Source organism: Lithobates pipiens, unplaced genomic scaffold (assembly GCF_037356315.1).
Source record: "Lithobates pipiens isolate NorthernLeopardFrog02 unplaced genomic scaffold, aLitPip1_a1.2 Scaffold_16, whole genome shotgun sequence".
NCBI lineage: Eukaryota > Metazoa > Chordata > Amphibia > Anura > Ranidae > Lithobates > Lithobates pipiens.
In genome coordinates this window covers 473,417,271-473,433,500 of record NW_027507748.1, presented here as the reverse complement: position 1 = coordinate 473,433,500, position 16,230 = coordinate 473,417,271, and the positions used below count along the sequence as shown (strand labels likewise).

General features: G+C 38.7%; 1 protein-coding gene across 1 annotated transcript in view; it reads right to left on the bottom strand.

Annotated features, from left to right (window-relative positions):
- PCCA (propionyl-CoA carboxylase subunit alpha) overlaps positions 1-16,230 on the bottom strand; it is a 1,052,859-nt gene that overhangs the window by 254,790 nt on the left and 781,839 nt on the right. The window lies entirely within an intron of this gene.

The window sequence follows — 16,230 nt, the reverse complement described above, 5'->3', positions numbered from 1 at the left end:
TCTAACAAACCTCTGAGGGCTTCACAGAACAGTTATGTTTACACTGAAATTAAATTACACACAGGTGGACTCTATTTACTAATTAGGTGACCCTTGGAGGCAATTGGTTCCACTAGATTTTAGTTAGGGTATCAGTTGTAAAGAGGGCTGAATACAAATGCATGCTACACTTTTCAGAAATGCATTTGTAAAAAGTTCTGAAAACCATTCATCATTTTCCTTCCACTTCACAATTATGTGCCACTTTGTGTTGATCTATCACATAAAATCTCAATATGTTTAGAGTTGTAACATGACAAAACGTGGAATACTTCAAGGGGTATGAATACTTTTTCAAGGCACTTTGTGACCCTTGCAGTTGATCCTGGTGGCTCAAATTGAGGTACACAATGGATTTTTAGAACACACAAAAAATAAAACATGCTCCCAAACTACACATTAAGGGTCCATGCACATTACAGTTTTTTTAAGCTCAAAAAAGGCAGACAAGATACATCACATCCCCAAACCATTCTTTATACCTGAGCATGTACCCAGAGATGTGCTCATGCACATTAATTTTTATCATGTGAAAGAGTAGCTTCTAACCACCTTCCGCAACTTGGACTCATTCCCATCTTTATATGAGCATCTGCAATTTTTTGCAACTTCGGAAGAAGCTTAGCACAACCACCAAATCCCTGAGAGACAATAAGATAACTTATAAATTTGGGAACCCGCCCAAACTTGTCTTCAGAAATGGGGACACTCATGTCATTCATACACTAGAAAAAGGTTTGTAACTCCTGAGGTTCTGGGGAATTCTGGACAAACCTACATCATTTGAGAGGGGAAAATTGCACCCCAGCCCAACAAACTTCAGAATGGCAACAAGTGCTTTTCAACCTCATCACCTACCACCTGAGCATTCAATCTGCTGCACAGCCTTAGTTTAACTTTATCCTTTTAGTCTGCTTAAACCACTATCCAACGAGTCGCCGCAGTTATACTGCGGCAGCGCAAATCGCCGTAGCTGTATGTCACTCCTTTAAAACGTCACAGGCGCGTGCCGCCGAGTGTCCCCGTATGCCAATGCGTGATCGCTCGTGACAGAGCAAGAACTGGGATCTGTGTGTGCGACCACGCAATTGTCAGTTAAAGTGATGCAGTGTTGTATCACAAAAAATGGCTTGGTCGGGAAGGTGGCAAATCCTTCTGGGGCTGAAATGGTTAAGGAAACCCTCCTGCTAGTAACTATTTACCCCAATTGCCCTTTGCAGTGTTTTCCTGCACACTGATCAATGATCCACCTTTTAGTTCTATGACTGCTGTTTGTCTTTCTGGGGTTTTTTCTGTTTATGAGCCGACCACTATATTCCAGATCTGGACACCATGCCTACGTCCACTACGTCCCACAATGATAGACATCACTTCTGGAAGATACTCTACGTACGCTACCACCCAGCTAAATCACACTAAATATGTAGTAATACCCTGGCATTTGATGTCAGCATATATAAGTAATCTCAATATGTCAATCTACTCTCGATAAATGCCAAAGGGCTAAATCGCCCAGCAAACGCTCATTCCTGTGGGACAAGGCTCTTAAATATCACTCTCATACTGTGCGTACAGGAGACAAATTTTCACCAATCAGCTCCTCCGCTTCCTACCCCCATACTTTCTTTGCCACTATTCTGGCAAAGAGAGGGGAGTCTTGATCGCGATTCAGGACACTGTCACCTTTCAGTTGGTTGAACAAATCAGTGACCCAGGAGGTAGATTTGTATTACTGATCTGTGACTTAAAACTTGACAAGATAGACACTAGTAAATATTTATGCACCCAACAAGCATCCGACTAATTTCCTAAACAGATTACTACGAAAAGTAGAAAAGATTAAACACGGAGCCGTACTACTGTGTGGGGATTTTAATGCTTCCCCAGACTCCACAAAAATGATCAACACCTTTGTTACAATCCCTCCTCCGCCAATATGACCTCTATGATATATGGCAGGGTCTCCACACGACCAAAAGATTTCAGATTTTTTTCTGCGGCCCATACAACCTATTCAAGGATTGACTTGTTCTTATCTGACAAATGGCTTTTGCCAAAGATTCAGGACACCTCTATAAACAAAAAAATCTTGGTTAGGCCATGCCTCCATAACTCTCAAGATCGTAGACTCTTGTGCTTAACAATCCAAATTTCTATGGAGAACTAATCATTTTCTACTGCATACTTAAGAATCCAAGTCCACATTATAAATTAATCTTCTGGAATTCTCAGTTTAATTAAGGATCTGTAACTAACCCATTTGTATTGTGTAACACCCGTAAGTCTTTTAGGTGGGGACTATGTATTCAATTAGGAGCTAGAACTAAGAGGAAAAGGCAGCAGCAAATAGACCATTTATTATCAGAAATAAAACAACATAAAAGAAGGAATAAATCCAATCATGACCCGGTCCTAAGCACCAAACTTACTAATCTACAGAGAGACCTATGTACTCTCCTATTGGAGAACTTTGAAAGAAATTCTAGACGTCTGAACATCACTTACGATGCCAGTGGTAATAAGGCAAACAAAATGCTGGCCAGATGGCTACAGAAACCAAACTAAATACCTTTTTTATATCACCCTCTTACCAAGTAAAAGGTGCTGAACCGGCAGGAGATCGCCGATGCCTTCAGCTGCTATGACTCTCTTTACAACTTGTGCAGGGACCCCACGACCCTGCAGCTGTCACTAGCTGACATATCAATTTTTTTTTTTTTTTAAATAAAATACACCTACTTACTTTTTCCCACACCCAGTATAAGTATTAAATGCCCCTTTTACCTTGGCGGAAGTAAGCAAAGTCATAGACTCCCTCCCTAATAACAAACACCAGGGCATGATCGCATAGCAGAGAATACTTGAAAACATTTTATATATTGGCACCATACCTAACCACGGTGTTCAATTCTGCTGCGGCCTCTCCCTCTTTTCCCCAAGAAATGTTAAAAGCTATCATTATATATAACCAGGGAAAAACCTGACACCCCGCAAAACTTTAGGCCAATTTCATTGCTGAATAATGACCAAAATTCTATGCGACACTTATAGTATTTAGACTTATGGATATATTGCCTACCTTGATACACCACTAGAAGGGTTATGAATGTTATCGAGTATGCCAAGATATCCAAATGTCCTCTATGATATCCCAACCCTTCTTTATTACAAACGGGACTAGGCAGGGCTGCCCCATGACCCCATTAATCTTTAATCTCTTAATGACACCCCTAGCCTCATACATTCTTTCGCACCCAGCTATCACTGGTTTTAAAATTGGTAGTCGTGTCCACTCTATCAGCCTATTTGCTGATGACATCATACTAATGCTAACAAATGTGGCAAACTCCTTGGGGGCAGTGCAGGATGCGCTGCATTTATGCCACATTTGTTTCATACTATAAGGTGAACACAACTAAATCCTACATATTAAATCTGGGTATAGACCCTCCTTGAAACAGAAGCTGCAGCAAAACTTTTCTTTTGTGTGGAAGGAAAAATGCATTTCTTATCTGGGTACCAGCCTTACTAGCTCAACCAAATCCTTGTTAATGGGAACCATGCTCCCCTTCTACAAAAAGTATGTAACAAAGTCACTGGTATCCAACTTTGAGCTCTCCTGGTCAGGCCTTTAAATTGATGGTCCTGGCTCAATTACTCCATAATTTCAGGACATTACCAATAGTGGTCCCTGACTCCTTTTTTTAAATCTCTGCAGGACATTGTAAATAGAGGTGTGTGGAATAACCAAAGGGCATGGTGTGCCTTCAGAAAAATTATAAATCACAGATAGACTGGGGGCATAGGACATGTTGATCTGAGAGATCAGGGTCTGTCAGGTAGCTATCCACAATATCTCATTAGCTGAATGGCATAGCAGATATATTCAGAGGCTGAATGATCTATACCACACTGGTGACATAAAATCCTTCTCGACTCTTCAATCTGAATATCAACTGCTGGGGAAAGAATACTACACTTACCTACAAATAGAGTAACTTCCCCGCTACAACCCTGGGAATGTGCCCAATCCCTAGAGAAATTGCTAACTACCTCCATAGACCTAAGCCATCCAAAGGTGGCATTTCCCTTACCTACGGGATTATACAGGACAACATTTTTTTTCTGTAAATCTAAACCAAACCTGCAACTTCTTTCAGTGGGAATAAGCTAAGGCCACTAGAAGAGCCAACCTATGAGAGCTAATAGACAAAATAATGTTGTGCTGGTATTTGACCCCATACCAACTATGCAAATTTCAACCACATACATCCAACCTTTGTTGGAGGGAGTGTGGACAAGTGGGTAAGCTTTACAACACTCCCGGCTTGTAAAAAACAAGCAAAATTCTGGATACCCTGGATCTCAGAAATCATAGTTATTCCCGTACAGCTATCCTCTAGCCTAGCGCTACTGAACTTAGGCATAGATACTCTTCCCCATTACACCAGAGTGGTGGTGACTAACACCCTCCTAGTTGCGAGGTTGGTAATACTGAGGCATTGTAAATCCCCACTTTCTCCTTCTCTATCGGAGGTGATAACAGGGCACGATAAATCCAGACAACCTTGAAATACAGGTTGCATCTCTTATGCTTGATGATTGCTTTTGTTTTTCCCAAAATTTTTGTAAATAATAAAAAATGTATTGACCTTAAAAGTGAAGCTCTGCATTGTTATAGGGAGCATTTACAAAATCTGATTGTGCCCAACCAATACCCTGAAAAAACATGACCTCCTGAAAAGTAGCAGTACAGGTCTTGTTATGTGCGAGTACCTAGTTACTCCTGTGCAAAACCCTAATAGCTGTATTTCTGCAGTGTGAGATCTAAGACAATGAGTGAGACCACAGGCAATATTGGTGACTAGTTTTCCCTCTGCCTGACATTTTTGGGCAGTTTCTCTTCAAGATCAATGCTGCACCTAGGCTGAGAGAAGCAGTCTAGTAGAATAATGTCATTGGTCTTTTGCAGTCTAGCCTGGAAGAGTTTCCTTTGTTTTACCCCATCCAGCAATCACACTGAGTGTAGACAGTTACTTTGTGGCTAGGCACAAGGTTAGATGCAGCATCAGTGAGTTGACAAAATGTTTACCACTAGCCCAGAGCTATGTGCAGGCATCAAGATTTACATAATTTTGCCACCTATGGAACAATTTCAATCCAGAAAGTAGGTATTGACCTTGGATGATGCCTGAACAAAGATGGTTGATGCTTTATGGGGAGAAAAGCACAAGGTGGCATTACTAGATGTAGTATGTTCAAGGGCTACTCCTACACATTGCTTAGCAGGCAAGAAAAAATATATATCTGATGCTAGGTCTGCATTGACTGAGTTAATTAAAACCTGACAATTCAAAAGGGAAGCAAAAATCTCTTTGGCTGCTAGGGGGTTACTGCTCTTTGCCTGCCTCATTAAGCAACAGACACAAACACACAGCTTTTCTGTTTCTGCTTTTTACTTATACAGTAGTTCCAGCTGGCCTAATGTATGCAAACATTTCAATAAAAAAGACAAATAAAACTAAAGAATAATTTTAATAGCCTGTAACATTAATACTGTGGTGAAAAACGTAAACCCCATAGGGTGAAAATGATCGCCGTGTTTTAATACATACAAATTTCAGTATTAGATTGGTGGAATTTATTTACATACGCATTTCCAAAACAAAAAAGACAAATGATGAATTCTATAAAAGTAAGGCAATTAAAAATGTAGTCATGAAAGCAAACTATTGCCTTAAAACAATGGCAAAGATTGAACCAGTCATTAAGAAATTTATCATCACATCACTAGCAGCAGGTGGCATGTAAAATGATCAAGAATAATGTACAGGGTTCAGTGGCAAGTGAGGTCAGTTTCACATAGAAATCTTTGTAAGAATAAAGACAGGGGAAAAAAAAAAAAAAAAAAAAAAAACCTTGAGTAAGGGCCATTCATCTGAACTTAGTTCAGAGAATTTCTAGCACTGTGGAATATATGTTATGCAAGCACATAGATGTATTCAGTTGGGATAGACTGAAGCAAGCTACATGGAGACTACAAAGCAGCCCTCCCATGGTTCATGAATAAGTCAAGGAAATGGTCAGGAGATGAGGGGGGGGATGTTTAGACAGATGGCCCACTCAAAAAGCCTGAAATAGGGCATAAGCAAATTTAATGAAACTTCAGATCTGCTCTTATTTCCTCCCAACTCCACCCTAAATGTTAAAGACACACAAACAGGCATATAATAAAAAAAAAAAGAAAAAAAAAGAAGAAAGAAAAAGTCTGGTTGCCCAAAAGACTAAAACAATGAAGTGAAAAGAACACGTTCGGACACCCTTCAACTAACTGTATGAACACAAAACAAGCAACTGGTAGATTAAATCCATTCTACATATTAAAAAGAAATTGGGCACACAAACACAATTAGCTGTACCATCAAATCACAACATAAAATATCATTGATCAGAATGAAGGATGAAAGCTTGGCATTCAATCATTCAGATGCAAAATCTAAAAAAATAAATAAATGCAAACTAATTTCAGAAATGGTGTATATTCACTCAGAACATCCTTCCATTTAAGTAAATGACATGCACACATCTGAAAATGTAATTTTATTAAAACAGTGGTAAAAACCCTAATGGTGCGATTGTAAAATTGCTCCACTGATACAGTGGATGGTGTACAATTTTTGACTATGCAGAATGCGGTCATATAGGACCTTAGATCCGAAATGCATAATAAAATTATTCTCCAAGAAGCGTCTCCAGATTTTCAAGGGTTGCAGAAGCTGGAAATCTATTTTGGTGACATTTTCTATAAGGCTGCTTTCACACTGGGGCGTGGGTGGTAAAGCGCCACTATTTTTAGCAACGCTTTACAATCATTTTATCGGCCACTAGCGGGGTGCTTTTAACCCCCACTAGCGGCTGAAAAAAGGTTAAAACTGGCAACAAAGCGCCGCTGCAGCACTGATTTCAATGGGCAGGGGCGCTTTAGGAGCTACACCGCTCCTACAGTGCTGCAAAGATGCTGCTTGCAGGACTTTTTTTTACTGTCCTGTAAGTGCACTGCTCCAGTGTGAAAGCACTCAAGCTTTCACATTGGAGTGAGAGGAGAGGCTCTTTACAGGTGCTATTTTTATCGCTGTAGCACCTGCAAAAGCGCCTTGGTGTGAAAGCAGTCTAAAGGTTCAGTGATACTTATATCTAGTGGTTGCTGATGCCTTGGAAGGCATTTTGCTTTTTCTTGGTGTTCATTAAAGTAGAAGTAAACCATGGTAGGTGACGATCATCATTTGACCCTACCTGTTGACAATTTTTTGTTTACAAACTTTATTTCAACTTTAAATCTCTTCTGAACTTCATTCCTGAAATATGAGAGCTCTAGAAAGGGTCAATGTTTGCAGCAATGGGTGAACTTGTCTGGTAAAAAAGCGATTCCTTGGTCATTCTACAACTAGGCGCAATCATCAGTATTACATTGTATATCCCTGTATGTTGTGGTCGTTGTGTGCTTATCTAATCGTTTTTTTGAAACCATCGATGCTCCCTGCCGATACCATCTGTAGAAGGGAATTCAACATCCTTGTCGCTCTTACAGTAAAAAAAAACTCTCTACATAGTTTAAGGTTAAACCTCTTTTCTTCTAATTTTAATGAGTGGCCACATGACTTGCTAAACTCCCTTCCATGAAAAAGTTTCATCCTTATTGTGGGGTCACCAGGGATTTGTAAATTTAAATCATATCCCCTCTCAAGCATCTCTTCCCCAGAGAGAATGAGTTCAGTGCTCACAACCTTTCCTCATAACCAACATCCTCCAGACCCTTTATTAGCTTTACTGCCCTTCCTTGTACTCTTTCTACAATAGACCTCATTTGCCATATAGTTGCCTACCCCATTAATTTGTTCAGATCTTTTTGCAAGGTTTCCACATCCTGTGGACACGTTATTGCCCTGCTTAGCTTAATATCATTAGTAAACACAGAGACTGAACTGTTTACCCCCTCCTCCAGGCCATTTATGAACAAATTATATAGGATTGGTCTTGGTACAGAACCCTGGAGGACCCCACTACTCACCCCTGACCATTCCAAGTACTCCACATTTATAACCACCCTCTGAATTGTCCTTGTGGCCAGTTTTCAATCCATGTACCCTATGGTCCATGCCAACGGACCGGATTTTGTACAGTAAATGTTTATGGGGAACTGTGTCAAATGCTTTTGCAAAATCCAGATACACCACTTCTACAGACCTTCCTTTAGATGGCAACGCACTTCCTCATAGAAGGTTAAAAGATTGGTTTGGTAAGAACGACTCTTCATGAATGCGGATTACAGATTACCGCTAATGATGATATTCTCATTACTAAAATTTTGTATATAGTCCCCTATCAACTCCAAGAGCTTGCATACTATTGATGTTAGGCTAACTGGTCTGTAATTCCCAGGGATGTATTTTGGGCCCTTTTTAAATATTAGTGCTACATTGGCTTTTCTCCAATCAGCTAGTATCATTCCAGTTAGTAGGCTGTCAGTAAAAATTAGGAACAATGGCCTGGCAATTACTTGACCGAGTTCCCCCAGGACCATCGGGTGCAAGCCATCTGGCCCTGGTGACTAGTACACTCAGTGTGTTTATTTACTTCTGGAAGACTAAAATTATTCCAGATTGGCATACACTGTGTATAGCTTGTATGGCCTATAATGACACACACACACAGCCTCCTAAACCTTATGTATCAGCAAACGGATAGGTGAGGAATGGCGCTTCCAAAAATGACTTGCCTTCAACAAGGAGAAAGAGGATCTTTAGACAGAGACAAAATATCAACTTTCTGGATTGGATCCCAAAGGTCAATTTCCACCATTCCTGCCACCTGTCGCATCTGAGATGGCAAAAAATATAATCTAGCATTGGGGACCGCTAACCAACCACCATCCTTAGAAAGTAGTAAAGCACTTAGATGGATCCTGGCCTTCCCACGCTTCCATATGAGTTCTTAAAATAGCGTGTCTAAATGTGTCGGGGTATCCAAACGGCACAATTACGTAACAGGAGTTAGGGCATCCGCACCGGTTTTATCAAGTTGACCCTCCTTACTACGGACAGTGGTAATTTATAACAAACAGCACTAACGTTTGTAGCAGAATTTCATATTAGCCAATGTTTTTCAAATTATTCATTTTAATTTACTTTTTTTTGATAATTTAATTTGTATTCATATTATTATGCATATTATTATTAGTGTAGTAGTATTGGACATATCAAAGTTGTTATTAGTTCAATATAAAGAAAAGTTATTAGTTTATAGGCTTTAATACAATAATATTTATAATATAGAATAGTTTGTTGTAAGTTTTTAAGTCAACCACTTAGAAGAAAAATACTTTGACAGCAGCTGAACTATAGTCTTAAAGGTAATAAAACAATTGTCAAGAATGGGTGATAAAACTTATTATACTGGTGGTTTAAAAGTAATTATGTGGAATATGGGAAAGCTATGTACATAAATTTGACAGGGTCAAAAAGGTCTGCTGGTGTCCCAATTAAAACATATATATTAAAACAATCATATATTAAGACAATATTGAATACCGCAATTAGCTTTATATGCAAATATGTAAATAATATAGTACCTTTTTGTGAAACCAGTATATGAATACATATATGTAGGATTGTATCATGAAAAACAATAAAACACATAACACCTAAGGTGGGGTATTGCAAGTTCATTTTCCCAAAGTCGTAAATCTGTTATCCTTGAGTTGGTGAAGTCTTATAAGGACAAGGAGGGTTTGATTTAACATGGCTGGGTACCATACTGTCTCTATACAAGTATTTTAATGGGTAAAACCAGATGAAAATTATTATAAATCATTTTAATAAACATGTAGGAATTCTGGGAATGAATAAATTGAATGTGTTTGTCTGCTTGTATGACAGGTGTCAGATTTATGGTTAGTTACAAGGACATAGATCTTTCCAACCAATCACATTGTACCACATGTAATTCTATGGTCAAGAAATTGTATAAGGCTTGCTTGATTTTCTTTCCTTGAGTGATGAACTCGCTCCCAGCTGCAGCTGTTTGTTATTTTCACTGTTATTGTTTTCATTAACCACTTAACAACCGGCCCATAGCCGAATATGACGTCCTCCCAGAATTCCGCTCTCGCGCTCCCCCTAATACGCGAGAGCATCCGTGACCGCCTGGTCCCGGCGGTTTACCACGTGATCGCTCTGTCAAATGACGGAGTGATCACTTGTAAACAAACCGGCGTCATGTTATGACGCCGGTTCCTCCCTCCCCCTCTCTGTACCAATCGGTACAGCGGAGGGGGAAGAGATCGGTGTCAGCGGCGCTGTGGGCTGCATCTGCAGTGTCCACATCGCTGCGCACCGAAATTTAACCCCTCAATTCCCTGCCAATACTCTGCAATACCCTGCCAATACTCTGCAATACCCTGCCAATACTCTGCAATACCCTGCCAATACTCTGCAATACCCTGCCAATACTCTGCAATACCCGGAGATACCGAGCCATACCCAGCAATACTCGGTGATACCCTGCAATACCCAGCAATAGACATCCCCCCCCCCCTCCCGCCGCCCTCCGGTGCTTCTATTGACTCGCCAATACGATCAAAGCCAGAATCTTTTTTTTTTATTTCAGGCTTCCCAGCCTAGAGGTGAGATGGGGGGTCTTATTGATATCTCACTGTAAAGAGGACCTGTCATGCCATATTCCTATTGCAAGGGATGTTTACATTCCTTGTAATATGAATAAAAGTGATCTAAAAAAATTATTTTTGGGGAAAAAATTTCAAACTAAAATAAATAAAGTAAAATGAACAATAAGAAACTTTTTTTTTTTTAAAGCGCCCCTGTCCCCATGTGCTCGCATGCAGAAGCGAACGCATACGTAAGTCCCGCCCACATATGAAAACAGTGTTCAAACCACACATGTGAGGTATCGCTGTGAACATTAGAGCGAGAGCAATAATTCTAGCCGTAGACCTCCTCTATAACTCAAAACATGTAACCAGCAAAAAAAATAAAAAATTTAAAGCGCCGCCTATGGGGATTTTTAAGTAGCGACGTTTGGCGCCATTCCACGAGCATGTGCAATTTTGAAGAGTGACATGTTAGGTATCCATTTACTCAGCGTAACTTCATCTTTCACTTTCTTTATGCAAAAATTGGGCTCATTTTACTGTGTGTTTTTTTTTTAGCACAAAATTTTTTTTTTCCAAAAAAAAGCATTCAAAAAATTGATTCGCAAAAACCGTGCGAGATAAAAAGTTGCAACGACCACCATTGTATTTTCCAGGGTGTTTGCTAAAAAAACATATATAATGTTTTGGGATTCTATGTCATTTTGTAGCAAATAAATGATGATTTTTAGATCATTTTTAGAGAGAAATGTCAGAATTGTCCTGGGTGCTCCAGAACGCCTGATGGCACTCCCTGCATGTTGGGCCTCTGTATGTGGCCACGCTGTGTAAAAGTCTCACACATGTGGTATCGCCATACTCGGGAGTAATAGCAGAATGTGTTTTGGGGTGTAATTTGTGGTATGCATATGCTGTGTGTGAGAAATAAACTGATAATATGACAATTTTGTGGAAAAAAAAAAAAGTAAAAAAAAATCTCGATATTGCAAAGAATTGTGGGAAAAAATTACAACTTCAAAAAACTCATCATGCCTCTTACTAAATACCTTGGAATGTCTTCTTTCCAAAAAGGGGTAATTTGGGGGGTATTTGTACCTTTCTGGCATGTTAGGGTCTCAAGAATTGAAATAGGTTGTCAGTACTTCAGGTGTGATCAATTTTCAGATATTGGCACCATAGCTTGTGGACTCTATAACTTTCACAAAGACCAAATAATATCCACCAATTTGTACTTATTTTTACCAAAGATATGTAGTAATATAAATTTTGGCCAAAATTTATGAAGAAAAATTACTAATCTACTAAATTTTATAACAAAGAAAAATTCATTTTTTTTTACAGAATTTTCGGTCTTTTTTCTTTTATAGCACAAAAAATAAAAAAACGAGCAGTGATTAAATACCACCAAAAGAAAGCTCTATTTGTGTGAAAAAAAGGACAAATATTTCAAATAGGTCCAGTGATGCATGACTGAGTAATTGTCATTCAAAATGTGAGAGCACCGAAAGCTGAAAATTGGTCTGGTTATTAATGGTGTTTAAGTACCCAGTGGTCAAGTGGTTAAACCTCCTCCTTTATTGGAAATGTACTGCCTGATCATTCGTTACTTTTCCACATCAATTTGGGGGCCCCAGTGAGATCGGCATACCCCAGTAGCTGTCTAACCTAACTCCATGCTGGTGAGACAATGAACACCTTTATTGCAAGTTTTGCATTGTGTTGTCCATGAATTCTCAGCAGTAGGGGGAGAGAATGTTGCTGGGTATCGCTATACCAGGCAGAATTTACACAGAGGCAGGTTAGGTCTTCTGAACTGTAAGTGCATTAGATGCATGGTTGACAATGAGCTACCCTGGGTGCTAGGTCTTATAAAATATTAAATGGTAACCTTGCAGAGGTTTAACTACTCTGTGTAACCTGAGATGTTGGTTGGCATGTTGGTTCCCTAGACTGACAAGCAGTCTGGGAGAGGTTCTTTGGGATTGACCCCTGGAAGAGCCTGAATTTGTTCCCTAGACTCATAATGAATCTGTATGAGGTTTTTGGGTAATTTGTGACCCCTGGAGAACCTACATTGGTTCCCTAAACTGGCAAGTCCAGTTTGGAAGAGGTTCTTGTGTTGCATAAATCTTACATTCATGTTGGTTTCCTGGATTGGCAATCAATCTGGAGGAGGCTTTGGGATTATCAGACCCATGGAAAGCCCAAGTCCAAGGTTTTTCGTGTCTTGAGACCAGCGTTTTTGTAAGGAGACATATGCACGTACGGTGCCTATTGGCTTTACGCTGAGCACTGCTGTTCATAATTACTAACCTGTCAGTTTTAAACATTCCGTGAATATATATATATATATATATATATATATATATATATATATGTCAGGAATTTTTGTTTATATTTATGAATACTTTGCTAAGTTGAGTGACTGTGTCTTGCTATATAAGAAAAAAGACGATAATGACATTTTGTTAATGAATGTTCACAAATTTAAGTTAATTTCTTTGTAATCTTTCTAGACTGTTAGGGGGTATTGTACATGTGAATAATGGAGGGAGACTGATCAGCTCCCAAATTAGTTTAGAATAAGTCTGTAGTGATTGTAAAGACTGGTGTAGAAGGACTCTGTGTATTAGTTCTATGAGTGAATAGTAAGACGTATGCAACTGATTCTGAATTCTGCATAGTATATGATGAATATGGAAATGGTATGCATCTGCCATACAAATACAATTAGAACAGTTTCATATATTTGATTTTGTGATGCTTGTTATTAGTATTTGATAGGAGGATTTATATTTCTATGAGTTAAATGTATTGTGTGTGTTTTGTATGAGGTGTAAAATGATCCCTATGTCAATGATTGTATGTGACTTTTGTGGAGAGGCTAGGGATTGATATATCTATGCTGACTGACTGATTTTAGCGTCAATGTTCAAAATGCTATTGTGAGCGAGTGTGTTTGTGTAAGGCATGATTCATTTAATCTTTTATTTATTCTTATAACTATGCACCTCAGATAGATAGAGCCATGAACGGGCTGATAAGTTATTTAAACTGGAAAAAAGAGAAAAAAAAGTTGTTTTAGGTAATTTGCAACACAAAGTTCACCCGTTTTTTTTTTTTTTTTTTTTTTTTTATTCTAGCATATTGCTTCTGGAAGGAAAATATCTTTAGGCAATAATAGTGTCTTAAACTGAAAAGAGGGTGTGTTTTATTCTATAGTCATTAGCCCTTTTTCTTGTTGAAATACTGCAATAGGTAGATGGTTCAATTTGACATACACAATACTGAAGTTTATAGTGATAAAAATATTGGATGTTTTGATGGTGCAGATGACTAATGATCTCTCCCCTGATTGGATGCTTAGATACAATTTGTGTATATACATCTCATTGTTGTAGCTGCTTTCTTGGTACTATCTGTTTTGGAACCACAAGTTCCAGCATAACTTGAATCTGTAAATTCAATGCTGTTAATGCAATTAATGACATGCTTAAAATTTTTTTTACATGTTAGACAAGATATTGTATTTCTTTCAGTACGTGTGTTGGAGAATAACAGATAATATGATTTTTAAAACAGCTTACCTGTAAAATCCTTTTCTTTGATGTACGTCAGGGGACACAGCGCCATATCAATAACTATGTGGGTTATATCAGACTATCAGGTGCTGGACACTGGCACGCCTTTTAAGGCGTGAACTTCCCCCATATAACCCCTCCCATTACTGGGAGTCCTCCGTTTTGTAGCCAAGCAATCAAAGTGTATAAGAAGAATAAGGGAGGGACCTCTGTGTCCCCTGATGTACATCAAAGAAAATGATTTTACAGGTAAGCCGTTTTAAAAATCCTATTTTCTTTTCTTACATCAGGGGACACAGCGCCATAGTAATAACTATGTGGGATGTCCCATAGCAATGGCAACTGAAGGGGGGAGACAGAATCAAGGAAACAGGAGGCCAGAGGACTCATACTGCAGCTTGCATTATGTGCTGTGCCCAAAGGCAATCTTCTCATGACCTTTTATATTGATTTGAAAAGAAAATCAGATAAACGTCTGAACCAAAGACCAATGTTGCGATCTTCCAGATCTGAGCCATAGAGGCCTGCTGATGCATTACCCAAGAGGCACTAATACTAATTTAGTCCGGTAAGAGCTAAAAAAGCTCCCAACCCGAGAGAGACACTGGGGCAAAGCAACCAATTCTGGGAGCCAATGAATGCTTTTGAAGGTGATATTACCGTATAAAGAGAGCACCTTAATGCAATGCACGTATATGTCCGTCCGCCACAGCATTTTAGCCCTTACTGGCCTACATATGCAGGGTACCTGGTCCAATTATAACATCTTGCTGGCTACTTTGGCCTCTATTGTCAGAGTGATCGCATCTAAAGGCCTCAAGGGGGTAAGACATCCATTGGCAATAATAGTTTTCCTGGCCTCCTGTCGTGTTTTTAATCATATATTCTGATGGAATGTGTACTGAACACACTGTTGTAAACATATTATTCATTATTAATGCATATACCACCTGAAGAAAGAGATCTATTTTCCCCGAAACGCGTAGGGTATTGTGAATAACATGTATATGTACGGACCATCAGTGTATTTATGTACTCTTTGTTTTATGCATTTTTTTTTTTTTTCAATTTCAATAAAAAAACTTTTGTATTTTCAAAAATCTGATATTGATTTAAAGTGTCCACCTCTAGGGGTATTCCAAGTTTTTGAAGAAGGTATAGCCACAACTTTAGAAATGGCTGTCTTGCACGTATGTGCAAAAACAACATTAAATCACTTTTGCGACAGTTCATCTCAGTGCTCTGCATCTCTAGGTGCATGTTTAGGGAGTTACGTCTGGTGACTTTAGACAGAAACTTGATGCACTGAGCAGAAAATCTCAGAATACTTTCTTGTTCTTAAACATTTGTTAATTTTTATGCTTCTAAAAAGGAAAATGTCTATCATGGTAAAAGGTCTCCATTTTATTCGACTATAAATTGTAGATTATAACAGGTATTCTGTCTTTTATATTATGGACTGCAGTAGAGAAAGGTGCCTTTTATATTTAGTGTATCACTCTTGTAGGAAGGGTGCTTATTCTCCATTGTAGCTTTTGTTGTTTATTTTGCCACATCCCTATCTTATTGTACAGTATTATGTATACTGTCATCTTTATACATTTGTCTACTTAGTAGTAATCACAAAGTAAGCAATGGGGTTTATTTGGTAAAAGGGAACTCCAAATGTAGATTTATTTCTTATTCTCTAAAAAGAATAGTGAAGAGTGATGCTTGGTAAAAACAGTGCAAACATATTATATCTGCAAACACAGGGGGCGAGTTAGAGAACGAGAGTCTAATTTTTATTAGCTTATAAGCTCTGGTGAGCAAGGTCCCTTATTGTTATTGTCTATAACCTATTCTGTCCTACCTGATTACAATATTTAGTAATCATCAGACTATTAGTTTGACTAAAGTAATAATTTGTTTCTCTATTCCAGGAGCAGCCAGCACGTTTTCATA